This window comes from Eupeodes corollae, chromosome 1 (genome assembly GCF_945859685.1).
Source record: "Eupeodes corollae chromosome 1, idEupCoro1.1, whole genome shotgun sequence".
Lineage (NCBI taxonomy): Eukaryota > Metazoa > Arthropoda > Insecta > Diptera > Syrphidae > Eupeodes > Eupeodes corollae.
In genome coordinates this window covers 66,286,095-66,303,752 of record NC_079147.1, presented here as the reverse complement: position 1 = coordinate 66,303,752, position 17,658 = coordinate 66,286,095, and the positions used below count along the sequence as shown (strand labels likewise).

Sequence of the window (17,658 nt, the reverse complement as noted above, 5' to 3'; positions counted from 1 at the left end):
ATTTTCAATTTATAAAAAAATTATAAAAGAAACTATTGTAAAAATAATAATTAATAGCCAATCCGAGGAAATTGAAAAATTCAGAGCGGCCTTCTTCGTTTTATGAAGTGATTTTAAGAAATGACAGCAAACAACTTCGTTCTTGTTGATTCTCATTAATTAGTATCACCATTACCAATAAAAACAAAGAAAATTTCAAGAAAACATGGTACTGCTCACACCATCCGCTATCATCATTAAAAATTAATTTAACTTAAAATGTTAATCTCAGATATTTTAAAATTTAACAAAATACCTAAGCAGAGTCCCTTCTGTGCTCTCAAATGTATATCAATGTCAAAGCTCAATTCTCCAAGTTGTATAAAATAACTAAAAATTAATCTTGAGTTTGTAATAAACAACACATAGAAAGAAAATGTATACAGTGCTATTAATCTAATATTTTTGATTCACGAATTTGTGATTCGGAACTTTGCGAGTCGGGATTTTGTGAAACGGGATTTTGTTATGGATTATTAGTACCAAATTTATTTTAAAAGCAGAAACCTGGTTATTTTGATCCATTGCTGCTTTAAGCTGAGTCTCCATATTGCCATAACCGGCCTAATGTGTAGTTACTCCATTTTGTTTTTCTACAAATGGAGGGATGCATCTTCTACTTTTACTTGATTTATGTATTGAATACGTTAAACAAACTAACGTTAGAACTTAAGACTAATATCACATACATTAATTCTTAGATTTATAGATTTAAAATACTTTAAGCAATTTGAAGTATTGAACAAATTTACTTTAAATGTTTTACTTTTAAAATCATCGCTTACGGAATATACCAACAAGTAATACTTGTTGTAAACTGAAATCAATTGGTTAAGGGGACTGTTTTTACCATAATTCGATCCGCTTCATATAGGACGTAAGGGAACTTCTCTTCTTATACTTGAACGGCTATAAATAAAATTTAATTGTTCCAAAATTGATGGTGATATGATTGACCCATTGATTAATTTTATAATAAAGCATGAGCGTGAGCTTTTGATTGGACCGTGGTGGAAGTTCGAGCCTATTGGACCATGGGAAAAAACGGAGACAGAAGCACATGAATCTTCATTGAACTTTTTCTAATGAAAGTCAAAACATTTCGCTTGCGTGTAAAACACATTGATTTACATTTGTCTATGTTTAGTAAAAGTTTATTTATAAAACACCATTCGCGAAAACTATTAAGATCATCTTGTAGGAGTAAACAGTCGTCAAGTGAGTCAATACGTTTGAACATTTTAATGCCATCAGCGTAAATTAAAACAGATGAGTGTTTTTTAATAGAAGGTAAGTCGTTAATAAATAAATAAATAAATTCGGTGGCGCGACAGTCCATTGAGAACCAAGGCCTAGTGACTTACAACTCTCAACCATTCCTGTGTGCGAGTAATATTGTCAGGAATGGAGGGGACCTACAGTTTATATGCCGACTCCGAACGGCTAATTTTGAGAAAGCACTTTTTCATGACAATAGTTACTCTTGGAGAATTTGTCAATTCCTCGCAAGAGGCAGTACCCGTGAAAAGACTTTAGATGGCATAGGCAGGGATCGAACCCAAGACCTCTGGCATGACAGTCCAACGCACTAACCATCATGCCACGGGTACCACGAAGGTAAGTCGTTAACGTACAAAATAAACAGTAAAGGTCCTAAGTGGCTACCTTGCGGTACGCCAGAATTGGTATAGAAATATGATGAAAGCTCATTCTATTATATATAAGTACGACGAAACCCAAGTAACAAATTTATCGTTAAAGCTTTGGAATTTAAGTTTGGAAGTTAATGTTTTATGGCACAATTTATCAAAGGCCTTACTGACGTGTGTGAAAACACAGTCAACTTGTTTCCGTTTTTCAAACGAATCCAAACAAAATGAATTGAAATGAAAGAGGTTAGTAACTATTGACTTTTTTTAACAAAACCATGTTGACTGTCACAAATTATAGACTTACAATTAAACTATATGACCTTACATAAAATGGACTCAAATAACTCAGGAGTGACGGACAGTTTTGCAATGTGACGATAATTTTATATTTCATTTTTTAATTGAATTCAAATGAAGGAAATTTGGTGAGACGGCCAATGACTCAGGTGTTTGACGGGAGTTCGCTTCTTCGAAAGCATCTTTGAAAAATTTGCAAACATATTTGAAATTTTTTCAGATGATTCCAGTTAACATAACATAACAGGTTGAAAAGTTTATTAAGTCTTCATTTTTTAAACTTAAATAAAAGATTTTCTTAGGAGCAATTAGGAATTTTACATACATTTAAATTAAAAGATAGGTCTAATGCTAGGTGATGTCGGTCTTCTTCGACAAGTTGGGTATTGGATAAATTTACAGCAATATCAGCATCGAGGTTAGCCTATAAATGTAGCGCCGACGCGACGAAGAGTTCCAGAAGTTGTTGGCAATTTCATTAAATTGGCTAAGTCCACATGAGGAAAGACTGTCAATTGTCAAGAATTCGTTGGTAGAGGACATGTTAATAGAAGATAGATAGTTCTCATGCGTCTATTCAGTCCTGAACATGTTTGGAAGATTGAAATCTCCTTAGACTAGTAACTCGTCTTATGGCTCCATTTGATCGTTTATTTTATCTATGCAATTAATTAAGTATTTATAAGGGTTGTTAGAAGAGCTTGAAGGTATTTAATTGGCGATAATGTATAGCAGTCTGGTCTCAGTTTTAACTTTTATGCAAATCATTTCTACATCGGATTGATAAAAGTCGTCCACCAAAGTGCATATCAAGCAATTTTTCATGGCAAGCAAAAGTCCACCTCATACAGTGCTGCTGTCATTTAAGCAGTGTCTATCACGTCTGTACACATGATAATTTGAATCGAAGAATTCCGTATAAAAGAATGTATTGTTTAGCCTAGTTTCAGTCAAAATGATTATGTCGTATGGTAGAATGGTTATATTTTTGTAGACCTTATTGATCTCCGTCCGTAGTCCGTTGACATTTTGATAATAGATTCGAATTTTTCAAGCTGCTTCTTTCATGATGTGGAATTCTCTGGATATTACGAAAATGGTTAGAAGATGATATTCTTGTGCTGATTAACTTATTTTCAAGTTCGTGGACTATTATATCACTAGGCTACGTCCAAAGATAGAGTGGAGATTTCTTAGTTTGAAAGATGCATATTTCAAATAGTTGCGGTAGATCCATTTCGCTACTTTAATGATTGTCGAGAAACCAAACTTTTTTTAAATATAATTCTTAATGCCAAGATCATTAGTTGAATGGTCGAGTTTTGATATGAATAAAGTACGGTGACCTTCGACTACTTTTAAACCACTAGATATAGGATTCCTGTACAGAATTTTTAACATATAGGATTGTGAAAAACAGGATTTCGACCGGAAATACCAAGTCAGTACAAGCTACCAATGAAAGTGTTTCGAGTTCTTGAACGTAATAAGCAACAAATGTTGTTTTTAGATTGTAGACTTGTACATTGAAGAGGGAGCAGCAAACGAGAGAGGGACGAGAGGTGTCTTCACTAAGACATATTTTCTTATCCAGACTGCAGCGGAGAAATCCTCGACATGGAATCAACGGTGGCGTCTGCTGTTTCATTATGGTTGAATTACTTGCTGTATTTTATTTTAGGGCTTCTACGACATGTTTGGAACCAGGAGTGGTTTATACGGCGACTCGTCCTTGGAGTTATACTTAGGATCTGACCCTCCAGATTGGGAGCGCCAGATCCTTCAACTTCGACCTAAATTTAAAATTTATTATATCACAGAGAAATTATTCTGTGAAAATAAAACGAACGTATGCCTTTAACTATAGTAAACCATATCTGCCAAATGGCCGCCAGGGCTACGGTTGCAGGACCATACCTTGTTCATTAGATTTTTCATCGCCAATTTACATATTTACGACTACTATACGACCTAAATTAAGTTTTAAGGTCTTGAATCCATTGGCATATCCATTTCACGAAGCTCTAAAGACTAAAGTCTACAGATGTTACATGAATCTTTATTTCAAAAGACTCTTTCAATCACCAAAAACATTCTATGTTTTTTTGTATGAGACTAAGACAAAATTTACTAAGAGAAGATAAATTTCAAAATGTGTCCTAATAACCCAATAAGCTAAAGGAGACATTTGTGCAAAATTGGTCAGTGAATCATCATTTTTAAAAAGCATTTCCAATATGTTGTAACAATTCAATTGTTATCTTGTGTCTCTTCGATTCAATATTTAAAAACACCCCAAGATCATATGTCATTCAATAAAATTGTTTCTTCTAGGTACACCACAACCTCAAACTGCACACAAATTCTTGAGACTTAGATTCCCTTGTTTACCTTTGAATTTGTTCAAAAGTATGTTCAACATTGACAAGAATATGAAATGCTCATTATTTTGTGTTGTATCTTATTTTTTTGATAAAATATTGAATCAAGTATCCAAAAGTAGACAAAATTACACGAAATCAAAAACAATGTCATTAACATAACACGACAAGCCTTCGTGGTTTTTAGAAATCCATCCATATAAGTTTATATCAACTGTCACATAAGACATCAATTGGTGCTTGAAATGTATCTAGGACGATTTTTGTAGAATTTTTAAATATCAGTTCTTTGCTGTCTTATCCCTTTTTTACATAACATTCGAAAGCACGTGCGGATTCAATTGTGGATTTCATTTCTTTAATAGAGGAATATTTTGTAGTCGTAGTGGGTTGTAAACAAAGCCCACGCTGAGCTACTACCAACAATCTGTTGAGGCAGAATACTATACGTATGATTTTTTAATTCATTCAGAACCCACCTACGAATCCTTACAAATCCAGTTTTACAAATGTCTCGTCGTCGTCGTCATCTTAGAATTTTATCGTCATTTTATGATTCTTTCGTTATTCTCATTTTTATAGAATTGAAAATTCTTTTTCCCCAGACAATGTCCACATTATAAGATGGTTTAAAGCTGCATTTTAAATCTGATTGTTTAAGTTTCGCCGTAGCAGATAATGGACGATGCTGTTTTTCAGGAGATGGTTTAGACAAAAGATATTATTTTTGTTTGTTTAAACACAAGTACATTATGAAATAACGACGACTGCTAAAGACCTTCAGATTATTATTCAGATGATTATGTAAGAGGTTTGGAATTTCCTCATCGATAAAAGCTTTAAGACTTTAAGATTTAAAATTGTACTTTTAAAAAAAATTAAATTACTCATTGTTTGGTTTTGATTATACGACCTAAATTAAGTTTTAAGGTCTTGAATCCATTGGCATATCCATTTCACGAAGCTCTAAAGACTAAAGTCTATAGATGTTAAATGAATCTTTATTTCAAAAGACTCTTTCAATCACCAAAAACATTCTATGTTTTTTTGTATGAGACTAAGACAAAATTTACTAAGAGAAGATAAATTTCAAAATGTGTCCTAATAACCCAATAAGCTAAAGGAGACATTTGTGCAAAATTGGTCAGTGAATCATCATTTTTAAAAAGCATTTCCAATATGTTGTAACAATTCAATTGTTATCTTGTGTCTCTTCGATTCAATATTTAAAAACACCCCAAGATCATATGTCATTCAATAAAATTGTTTCTTCTAGGTACACCACAACCTCAAACTGCACACAAATTCTTGAGACTTAGATTCCCTTGTTTACCTTTGAATTTGTTCAAAAGTATGTTCAACATTGACAAGAATATGAAATGCTCATTATTTTGTGTTGTATCTTATTTTTTTGATAAAATATTGAATCAAGGATCCAAAAGTAGACAAAATTACACGAAATCAAAAACAATGTCATTAACATAACACGACAAGCCTTCGTGGTTTTTAGAAATCCATCCATATGACTTTATATCAACTGTCACATAAGACATCAATTGGAGCTTGAAATGTATCTAGGACGATTTTTGTAGAATTTTTAAATATCAGTTCTTTGCTGTCTTATCCCTTTTTTACATAACATTCGAAAGCACGTGCGGATTCAATTGTGGATTTCATTTCTTTAATAGAGGAATATTTTGTCGTCGTAGTGGGTTGTAAACAAAGCCCACGCTGAGCTACTACCAGCAATCTGTTGAGGCAGAATACTTCTAACTATACGTATGATTTTTTTTTAATTCATTCAGAACCCACCTACGAATCCTTACAAATCCAGTTTTACAAATGTCTCGTCGTCGTCGTCATCTTAGAATTTTATCGTCATTTTATGATTCTTTCGTTATTCTCATTTTTATAGAATTGAAAATTCTTTTTCCCCAGACAATGTCCACATTATAAGATGGTTTAAAGCTGCATTTTAAATCTGATTGTTTAAGTTTCGCCGTAGCAGATAATGGACGATGCTGTTTTTCAGGAGATGGTTTAGACAAAAGATATTATTTTTTTTTTGTTTGAACACAAGTACATTATGAAATAACGACGACTGCTAAAGACCTTCAGATTATTATTCAGATGATTATGGAAGAGGTTTGGAATTTCCTCATCGATAAAAGCTTTAAGACTTTAAGATTTAAAATTTTACTTTTTAAAAAAATTAAATTACTCATTGTTTGGTATTGATTTTAAACTGTCGGCTTTTTCGATCCATATTTTTGAGAACGACTACAAGTTGGCCATAGCCCCCCGACAACGTCCTTTTTTGGCCTTGGTTGGATGGTATTAAGTTAATTATAGGTTAATATTAATCGATCGACCTGGGCCTCAACCAACATGCATCTACAGACAGCTCGGTCAATAGCTTGCTAATACTTAGATAGTCTGATTCGCTTATTATTGACTTTTTAAAGTATACAAATCTTATTTAGGGCACACTGATAAAAAGTGATAAGAGTTTTCTTGTTCTTGCAAATTACAGAGAGAGCAAAAAGTTGATTGGTCATTAAACTAAGGTTTGTAATTTAAGTGAAGAATAAAAAAAATAAATAAATTGGGTGGCGCGACAGTCCGTTGAGAACCAAGGCCTAGTGACTTACAACTCTCAACCATTCCTGTGTGCGAGTAATGTTGTCAGGAATGGAGGGGACCTACAGTTTATATGCTGACTCCGAACGGCTAATTATGAGAAAGCACTATTTTATGACAATAGTTACTCTTGGAGAATTTGTCAATTCCTCGCAAGAGGCAGTACCCGTGAAAAGACTTTAGATGGCATAGGCAGGGATCGAACCCAAGACCTCTAGCATGACAGTCCAACGCACTAACCATCATGCCACGGGTACCACAGAAGCTCTCTCATAATGCGACAAATGATAGAAATTTAAAATAAGCTCATTTTGTCTGTCAAATAATTGAGCTCATTCAGATTATAATTGAGCCTTGGATATAAAGATCTACGTGAGAAGCCTTTTGTTTCCTCAATTAGATCTAGTCTTATTTTGTCATCTACGGCTTTTAGAGAATAAAATTGGTCTTTTCTCTCATACTCCCATCTTCCATCTCCCAAGGTTGCACCGAAATTCTGATATTTTTTCACCGTCCCATACAGCTGCTGTAGTGTTCTCGTAAAGTTTTCTTAGTACTTTAGAAATCTTCGAGGATAACCCCAGTAGATTTAATTTATAAGACAATGCTACTAGATCAATGCTATCGAAACCAGCTTTGAAATCAATAAATATTGAATACAACTTTTTCCCATTTTCTGCGTAATAATCTACGATATTTTGGATGGAGAAAATGTGATCCGTTGTTGAATAACTTTCTCTGAAGCCTGCTTGAAATTCGTTCAACAATTTGTTCTCATTAATCCAAAACTCAAGCCTTTTTAGTATAGTTCCTGTAACTATCTTCGAAATCACAATTTAAGAAAGTTATGCCCCTATAATTTTTCACATTAGTTATGTCTCCTTTTTGTGTATTGGAAATACAGTTGACTTTCTAAAAGTTTCAGGTACTTCAGCCGTGTGCAATATATTTGAATAGGACCTTGCTCAATTTTCCAAAAAAATCGTTTGGAACGTTTTTGAAAAATTCATAAGGAACTCTATCATACCCAGGGCCTTTGCTTTTCTTAGATTTATGTAAAACACTGTGAATCTTTTCTATGGTGATATCCCTATCTAAAGAGTGAACGATTATGAAATTATCAGCGAATTGTATTAGTTCTTCAATCTCTTATGGATTAAGTAGATTTTTAAAATCATTTGCCAGAATATGAGCATCCAAATTGTTACTAATTCTAAATTTTTTACCATTCAGTTCCTTCACTACTTTCCAAAATTCAGAAGAATCCTTGGCATTACTTAAATTATTCGCTGTTCCTAAATAGAATTCATTTCCCTTTATTTGGCAGAATTTTGTATATTCCTTATTTGCCTGAATTCAGCTCTGGCTCTTTCGCAGTTTTTGTACAACCACTTTTGTTTGCCTTTAGTCCTTAACTATATAAAAGTTATAGCTGTCCATGGTGATGTTTTGCCCAAGACGTCGTCGTTTAAGTTTAAAAAAAAAAAACAGATATAATTCAGAAAAATTCATGAAATCTTTATTTGAATCGATAGTTCGGTACATATAATTTAATGTTTAAAGATTATTTCATGGAAATGTTGATCTTCAAATGGCATCAAATGGTCCATCCGCTTACTCCCATTTTGAAATACTCTTTCCACCATTTCGGCCAGTATCTCACGAATAAATGCTTCATTGTTGTCTTCCAATGCGTCAATGGAAGCTTCTCTGTATATAACCATGAGCTTTAACATAGCCATACAAAAAGTAGTCTAAAGGCGTTAAGTCGCACGATCTATGCGCCCAATTCACCGGTCCCGAACGTGAAATAAAATTTTCACCGAACTCGCCTCTTAATAAATCCATTGTTACGCGTGCTGTGTGACATGTTGCACCGTCTTGTTGAAAGCACATGTCATGCAAGTCAAGCTCTTGCATTTTGGGCAAAAATGTTACGTTAGGATTAGCATCATCTTTTAAAAAGTACGGTACAATGATGCCACTAGTTCATAAACTATTCAATCAAAAATCGACAGATCTGCTAATTTTTATTAATTCATTCTTAAACCGTTCCTAAAGCTAGACAAAAATTCATAAAACTAGCCTAATTATCCATAACTTAGAACTAACTTAATGGTCCCATACGGACACTCTAAGTTAAGCTATAACACTAACCACTAATGCCTTTCAGCCCTAAGATCTATTTTACTTCAATTTATTTTTTATTTATTTTTGTATTTATTAGAAAATTTTGAAAACAAAAACTAATATCAAGATCCTTTTTTATTTTTACTTAAAAACTACTTAAAATAAGGCCCTTAATACAAAACTTAAAACTAATCTAAAAATCTAACTATCTAACATTTTTGTTTTTCATATTCTTTTTTTATTATTTTTTTTATTCCATGTTTTTTAATGTTTTTTTTTATTATTTTGTAGGTTTTTGTTTTTTTTTTGTTTTGTATTTTTTTATAATTCTTTTTGTGCCATTTGCTATTCTACTTAAAACTAAACCCTAAAACTATAAAACAAGTATGTAAGCCGGCCAAGGCTTAAAACCCCATCCCGACTACCCACTATCAAGTTCCGATTGAAGCCACCAAAACTAGTTCTCCTGCTTCACCCTATCAGTTCGGTCCCGTTCGGACACAGCCCTACTAAATGAAGGGAGCTCTGCTCCGCCTAGTGCCATGACGTCCCTATTGTACAGGAGTCGCCTATCCACGGTTCGTCGTCTGACGTGGTAGATTAGTGAAACTGCCAATCTATCCTGTATCAGAGCATCTATCTAAAAAGAGGAATGACTCTGGTGGAATGAAGCCGCTCAAGCGTGCACTCTCTAAATACTCGTCGTTCGGATAGAACGCCCCGAAAATTAAATTGTTGGTCGAAGACATAGCTCTTGCAATGTGACCTCGAACGAGTTTTATTACGAAATTGTCAATTCTGTTGATTCGAGCCCCGTTATATAGGACCTCGTTGGAATAGTAATGCACATAAGAAGATTCGGCTGTTCGATATAAGCCGGTACAGCGTCGTAAACACTGCCGCTCGAACACCCGAAACTTCTCCATCTGGGAAGGGGCAACGTTGAACCACACAGGACAACCAAAAACAATCATTGGTCGTATGAGGGCCATGTAGCAAATTACCTTCACTCTGGTGTCAAGCCGACTGCTAAAAAACAGCCGTTTCGTCAGAGCGATGGCTCTTCTGGCCCTGGTCAGAGCAGCATTTATATGTCTTTCGAAATATAAATACTGATCTAACCAAATACCGAGGTACTTCACTACACTTTTGCTCGCTAATGGCTGCCCGTGAAGATCAACGATGACCATCTTGCACCAATTCTTACACGTATCCCTCGTGGCCCTAGCCAACGGAGTCCGGAACAGAATTGTCTCCGACTTCTGGACATTTATTTTCAGTTTCCAGTCGTCGCAATATCGCTGAATCTTGTCGAAATCACGCTGTAAGAGAATTCTAATAACCTCAACCTTTCGGGCCGTTCTGTACGCAATTAGCTGGTCGGCGTACGCAATTGCCTTGTAAGACTACCTATCAGATCGCTGCTGTAAACGCTGAAGAGAATCGGCGAGTTCACCGCTCCCTGTTGAAGACCATCTTTAACTGAGAATGTTGTGGTAGAAGTTACGTTGCCACTTTTGACAACAAACTTTCTACCTTTAAGCATATCATAAAGTATATACAACAATGGCTTGCTTATGCCAAGCCTGCTCAGTTTTAGGTAAAGACCCTATAACCATATGGTGTCAAAGGCCTTTTCCAAATCAACCAGAACAGCGTCCTGTGAATTGTTGTTTTGATTTATTCCATTGGATATCAGAAACGAGCTTAGACGCAGCATGAATTGTGTCATGACCCGCCTTGAGCCCGAACTGTATATCCGGAATTATTTTGTTGTCTGCAGCCCACTTAGCCAGAGCCCTATTGATGATTTTTTCGAAAACTTTGCTGATGCTCGGAAGAAGACTTACCGACCGAAGATTTGACGGGTTGGAGTTGTCCTTTCCCTTTTTCGGGGGAGGATGAACCACAGCGGTTTTTCAATGCACCGGATATAATGCATTATTCAGTCTTTATAGATTATATTTTTTATGAAAAAAACGGACTGTTGGGTTTTTATATAAAAATCACTGAATATTGAAAACAATATTTTCTGTAAAATAAAATAAGTTTAAAGCCAATATTTTGAATTTTTGAAAAGCTATTTGAGTCGAAAGTAAATGTTTACCAAGTTTTAGTATTGTTTTTTTAGAGTTTTATTTTTTGTAAAAAAACCGTCAATTCGATTTTCTTCAAAATTCTATCGAATGTTGCAAACAATATTTTCTATAAGATAAAATTAGTTTGAAGCCAATATTTTATAGATTGAAAAGATATTTGAGTCGAAAATCAATTTTTACCATCTTTTATAATTTTTTTTTTAAGGTTTTTATTTTTTGTAAAAAAACTGTCAATTCGATTTTTCTCAACATCTTTCAGAATGCTTAAAACAATATTTCTTATAAGATAAAATAAGCTTGAAGCCTTAATTTCAAGTTTTTGAAAAGATATTTGAATCGATATTTAATTTTTACGAACTTTGAGTAATGTTTTTTTAAAATTTTTATTTTTTATAAAAAAAACTGTCAATTCGATTTTTCTCAAAATTTTAAATCATTTTTAAAACATTATTCTCCGTTGCTCAAAATTGTTTTAGAGATGAAATAATATTTTAGTCGAAAAATTTTGAAGGTGACAAATTTTTGTTTCAGTTTTTTTGATTTAGAAAAAAAACCGTTAGATAGATTTTTTTCAAAAAATATACTTCTTTGAGATCACGTTACAGTCTATTATATAAAATTTAATTTAAGTCTCTAGCGTTTTTGGTTTATAAGATATTAAGGGTTAACCAAAATGTTCACCTTTTTTTTAAACTGCTATGGTAAAAAAAACCACCCACGCAATTTTCTTGAGAGCCCTTTCTGCATCTTTCTGCCTTATTATCTGTATAACAAAATTTATTTGAAGTCGATATCTCTTCTGGTTCTTGAGCTATGGACGACGAAAAAAACGTCGCGAACGTACGAACGTACGTACACACGCACGCACAGACATCTTTCTAAAGATCTTTTATTTCGACTCTAGGGACCTTGTAACGTCGAGAAATGTCAAAATTTTCAATTTGACAAATCGGACTCATTACAATAACTTTCTATGGGAAGTTAAAAAACAATATTATCGGCAAATATCAGTCCCGGTATTCGAGTACTTCCGAACTGAATTCCTTCTCCGACCTCCTCCAAGATGTCATTAATAAACAAAACAAACTCCCATTTCTGTTGAAAACTCTTCGGATGTATACTCCCCATCCCATATGCACATAGGCCACATTATTTTAATACATCTTTCTGACAAGGGTTACGACCTTACTTGATACTTGATACAAGCTTAAGCTTATAAAAAAGTGCTTCCCGGGCGATTGAATCAAACGCAGCTCGAAAATTCATAAAAATGGCGTAAAGTTTTTGTTTCCTTCTTTTGAAGTTCTCTGCAATGTTTATCAAACTGAATACTTGGTCTATAGTCTAATAGCTCTTTTTAAATCATACTTGAAATGCATTAAGAATTTTCTTTTCTTTGGCCCAATATGTAAGAATTTTAAAAATTAGAGATCAGAAAAGCTTTTCGGAAGAATTCAAGAAATAGATGCCCTTATAATTTTCCGGTAAATCATAAAACCTTTTTTTAGTCTGCGCTCTCAAAAATCCTGTTGAACTTCTCTGTCAATATGGACAAGAATTCTATGGAACAGGTCTTAAAAAAATCTACTGGAATTCGGTCTTCACCCGGAGCCTTTTTGGCATTTTCAATTACATATCTTGGCTCAGTAGTCCAGAATGAAGACGGAGCAGCTTATTGTGGAAGCAGTGCAGTAATTTCGTGCAATAAATACGGAGTTCAGACGCTTTCAGTGATGCAGCAAAGAAATTGGTTCTTCCGTTGATAGATTTGTCGTATTTAAAAAGTTAATGTTTCGACGCTTTTTCTTTTTTCAAAACAGAGTTGTTTAAACATTTTAATTTACATCTGCATACATTATTTTGAAAAAAGATGTGCTGAATTTCCACAGCAGCTTTAAGAAAGCGAACGATTTTTTTTGTTTTTAGACACTCATCGTCAAACCATCCCAGCCTAAAAATATTATAAACCTTAACTTCCGCGCCTGATGGGACAGCTTTGACTATCATTTTAGTCAGGTCCTTTAGTTGTAATTTGTTATGCAACATATGTAAGAAATCCATCTTTCCATCTCAGCTTGGGAAGCAGCCTTAGTTGTGTTGTTTTGGTTGCATCTTCAGTACCAGAGACACTTCCAAAGGCATGTGGTCCGAAAAGTCTGTTCAGCTATCCTAAAATCACTGACAATTATGTCAATGTAATTGGCGTATCCGAAATGGATCGACCTTTGGAAGCCTGTGCCTCTAGTGTTGACGGTTGAGTTTTGAAAAATTCTTTCCAGAACGATGCAAAAGAAGTCGCATGACAGTGCATCGTCTTGTGTAAAACCTTTTTTGGCATGAAACGCTTCGGTGCGATATTTTCAGACCTTGAGACAAGCGGACAAGTTTGACATTTACGCCAAAACTTTACATTGCTCTGAAAATATCTTCCCTATAGATCTTCCCAATGGTGGACTTTGCACGTCTGAAACCATACTGATAAGGACATATCAGGTTGCTGAAGAACGGCTTCAGACGTTCACATAATACAGCAAAAAGGATCTTATATGCAATGTTCTCATCGGCAAGCTTTCTTCTGACCATTATTTGCACATGAGTTGGTGCATGCTCCTTACCAAATCATTGGTTGCTGCTTTGAATAATTCGGCAGTGATAATATCAGCTCCAGTTGTTTTATTAGACTTTAATTTCGATTTTATATAGCTATCTTCCCTTCGAGAAATGGTCTTTTCATATTCTCAACATAGACTGCAGTTCTACTACGATAATCAACTTATCGTTCGCTTCGGTTTGAGGCTGGTAGCCCTGGGAGGTTTTTTTTACCTTTTTGGTAAAATTTACAAACCTCATTCCTGTTGTGACATCTCTCTATCTTCTCAATAAAGAGCTTCTAATGCTCCCTTTTTTCCATTTAAGAAGCCAGTGTTCCTCTCTGTTCTTCTGCTCGTAGATCTCGCTAGCAGCTCTAGTTCTTCTGCGCAGTACCGTTTTGTATGCCTTTTGCTAAACTGAGTGTGCTTGCCGGCATTCGTCGTCAAACTATCGATTTTGCTGTGGTAGCCGTGTGAAACCTAGCACTTCAGAGGCGTCATCTCTGATGGCTACAAGATAATGTTTTAACAGGTTTTCAATGCTTAATGTAGGCAGCATAGGACTTCTTAAGAGGTTGGGAGGTTCTTAGAGACTTGATCGGAAGTCTTCTGCGATTGTAGCAGTTTAAAATTAACTTTACTTTTTATTAAAATAAATATATAAAATACAGGGAAAAAATATAACAAAAGAAATGGTTTGTGCATTTAATCGAACTAATCGAATACACAACTCATTGCTTTCGAAAAGTTACTTTCCCGCTATTTCATATTTGTTATGACGAGTTGTTCTTTCTTACGTAATGAACGGTGTTAGAATGGGCTAAGCCAGTTGATGGAACGTGGTAAAGATAAATTTGATTTTTGGGCAATTTCACAACCTGAAAACAAAAAAGCAGCAGAAGTCGATGCTTAGAAAATATGGAAAGATCACTTCTCCAAATTATATAACGGCGATGGTGAACCGAATTCCGCTGTAAGGGAGATAGAACCACTCAAGCTCGGCGACGCAGATCAACAATTCCGCCTACCCGACCTTGACGAAGTGAAGATAGCTATATCTAAACTTAAGCTGCTGGAGCTGACGGCATCGCTGCCGAACTATTCAAAGCAGCAAGCGATGACTTGGTACGGAGCATGCACCAACTCATCAGCAAAATATGGTCGGAAAAAAGCATGCCCGATGAGTGGAATCTCAGCATAGTGTGCCCGATACATAAGAAAGGAGACCTTCTAAACTGCGCCAACTACAGAGGCATCAGTCTCCTTAACATTGCGTATAAGATCCTCTCTGCCGTATTATGTGAACGTCTGAAGCCATTCGTCAACAACCTGATTGGTCCTTATCAGTGTGGCTTCAGACCATTAAAGTCCAATATCGACCAAATATTCACACTGCGGCAGATCTTGGAAAAAACCCAGGAGCTTCAAATCGAAACCCACCATCTCTTTATCGATTTTAAAGCCGCGTATGACAGCATCTATAGGGAAGAGCTCTACCGAGCAATGTTTAGTTTTGGCATCCCTGTCAAACTTATCCGTTTGTGCAGAATGACGATGACGAACTTTGAGGTAGTTAAGGACTTTGTCTAACTAGGCACCGCTATTAATGCAGACAACGACGACATGAGCGCTGAAATCAAACGAAGAATAACTCTTGCAAATCGCTGCTGCTTTGGACTTAGAAGGCAATTGAGAAGTAAAGTTCTCTCTCGAGCATCTAAGATCACCATCTGAGGCGCTGAGGCCTGGACCCTGTCAAAGAAAGATGAGAGTGTCTTAGGATGCTTCGAGACAAAAATTCTTCGGGTGATTTTTGGTCCCGTACGCATAGATGGAGAATGGAGGAGAAGATATAACGACGAACTGTACGGGCTGTACAGCGACACTGATATAGTTAGCAGAATTAAAGTCCAACGGCTTAGATGGCTAGGTCATGTAGAGCGGATGGACATCAACGCTCCAGCCCGGAAGGTCTTCGAATCCAATCCCGAGGGACGGCGCAGTAGAGGAAGACCGCGACTCAGGTGGCGCACCCAGGTGGGAGAGGACCTCAACCAACTTGGCGTGCGAAACTGGAGACAGCTAGCTAGGGACCGAGCTGGCTGGAAACGCTTGTTGGTTGAGGCCCAGGTCCGCCCCGGACTGTAGCGCCACCTTAAGTAAGTAAGTAAGTAAGTAAGAAAACAAAAAGGAAAAGGCCTCGATACTAAAGATTAAATTTTCCCCTATAATAAAAACGTTTCTAATCAACCTTTAAAAGGCAAGAAAAGCAGTAACTATATAGTAAGTTGAATACATGTAATTAATTTTTAAATTTAAAACAAAACTTGTTTTCCGCACGGGTACGCAAAGAAAAAAAGCTATTAATGAAAGACGCTGCCTTTAAATGAATGCTTCAATCAGATATTCCAAACATGTCTTAAAACTATTCCTTTTTTAAAATTTTATTTTAAAAGTAAAATCTCAAAAATATTATCAAATGCCATCTCTTTCATAAACATTCCACTTCCTTTCTTGAAAGTCTTCAATTAAGGTACTGGCTTTATGTTTTTTACCCAAATGTCCATTCGAAAAAGTTTTAATAAAAGTGAAGGCTCTCAGAATAAGTTTTGTACCTTTATAGCAATCTTAAGGAAGTTATAAGGATAATAGGAATTACTTGAGTCAAAAATAACTTTATCAGTACCTAATTCTTTTCTTACTTCCCCATTTTTTGGGATGAAATGGACAACGATGCTACGAATCTTTCGAAGGTCGATACGGATTGAGATAAGAAGATATTGACACGATTTTTGCTCATCGATACAGACGATGATTATATTGACTGCCAGCTGTTTGAAAGGTTAAGTCCTTTGGATACATGGCAAATTACATCAGAAGGCTCGATACTAAAGACGTGTCGATAAAGAGACAAAAATAATTCCCACATACACTGATGCCCCCACGCACATTTCAGGGTATGGATTTTTTTAAGGAATCCAATGCTATTGCAAGTAGAGATTAATCTAGCCAGGATTAGGGTAGTTTTTCGGGACATGTCCTGCATTTGGTATAAATAAATTCACAGAATACCAAGTATTCTCAAATCAAAGCTCCTGCACGGCTAATTTAACAGAGTCACTTCCCTAAATAAGCATTCCCTCTGTTTTATTCATTAAAATCGCTCTTAATCTCCTTATGGGTAGGTTGGGTATATTGAAGCATCCAGCCTCGAGCCAACCAAATCTGATAAAGAGATTTCAATTTCCTAGAAAAGAAGATTGAATATGGTCATGGTCAACATACAGAAACAGGGAAGAGATAAATTCACAAAACCATTTATGACATGTCGGTTAGGTCTATGCACGATATTGACCAGAAAAGTATTGATTTGTAATGTAAACCACACAAAACACGTCTATTTCAGGTGCTGGTGGTTGAAATGAACATCATGACGACCAACAAAACATAATTACGAAAGAGCGGTTTCAAAAAAGTACACTTTACATAGGCCACGAAAAACGTAGGTAGGTTTAGTGATGGAGTTTTTATATAAAGGTTGAAATTCAATAATTAATTAAAGCCCGGAATGGGTTTTGTAGTGCGTGTAATTTAGACAATGGTAATAATACTTTCAGCATACTAAAAACAAAGCATAGATATCTAATTTCGTTTATTTCAATAGAAACACCTTATTATCATAACAGTGGGCAATTTGTTGTATTTCTTTGACTAATAAATAATTTCTAAAAGTCGTCAATTGGATTTTTCTAAAAAAAATAATAACAGTTGATTATATAACTTAACTATTTGAAAAATTTGTCCGATTAGAGATTGATAGATATATAGT

General features: G+C 35.2%; 1 pseudogene; it reads right to left on the bottom strand.

Moving 5' to 3' along the window:
• Positions 1-2,081: 2,081 nt before the first annotated feature.
• LOC129939854 (CLK4-associating serine/arginine rich protein-like) overlaps positions 2,082-17,658 on the bottom strand; it is a 46,873-nt pseudogene continuing 31,296 nt past the window's right edge.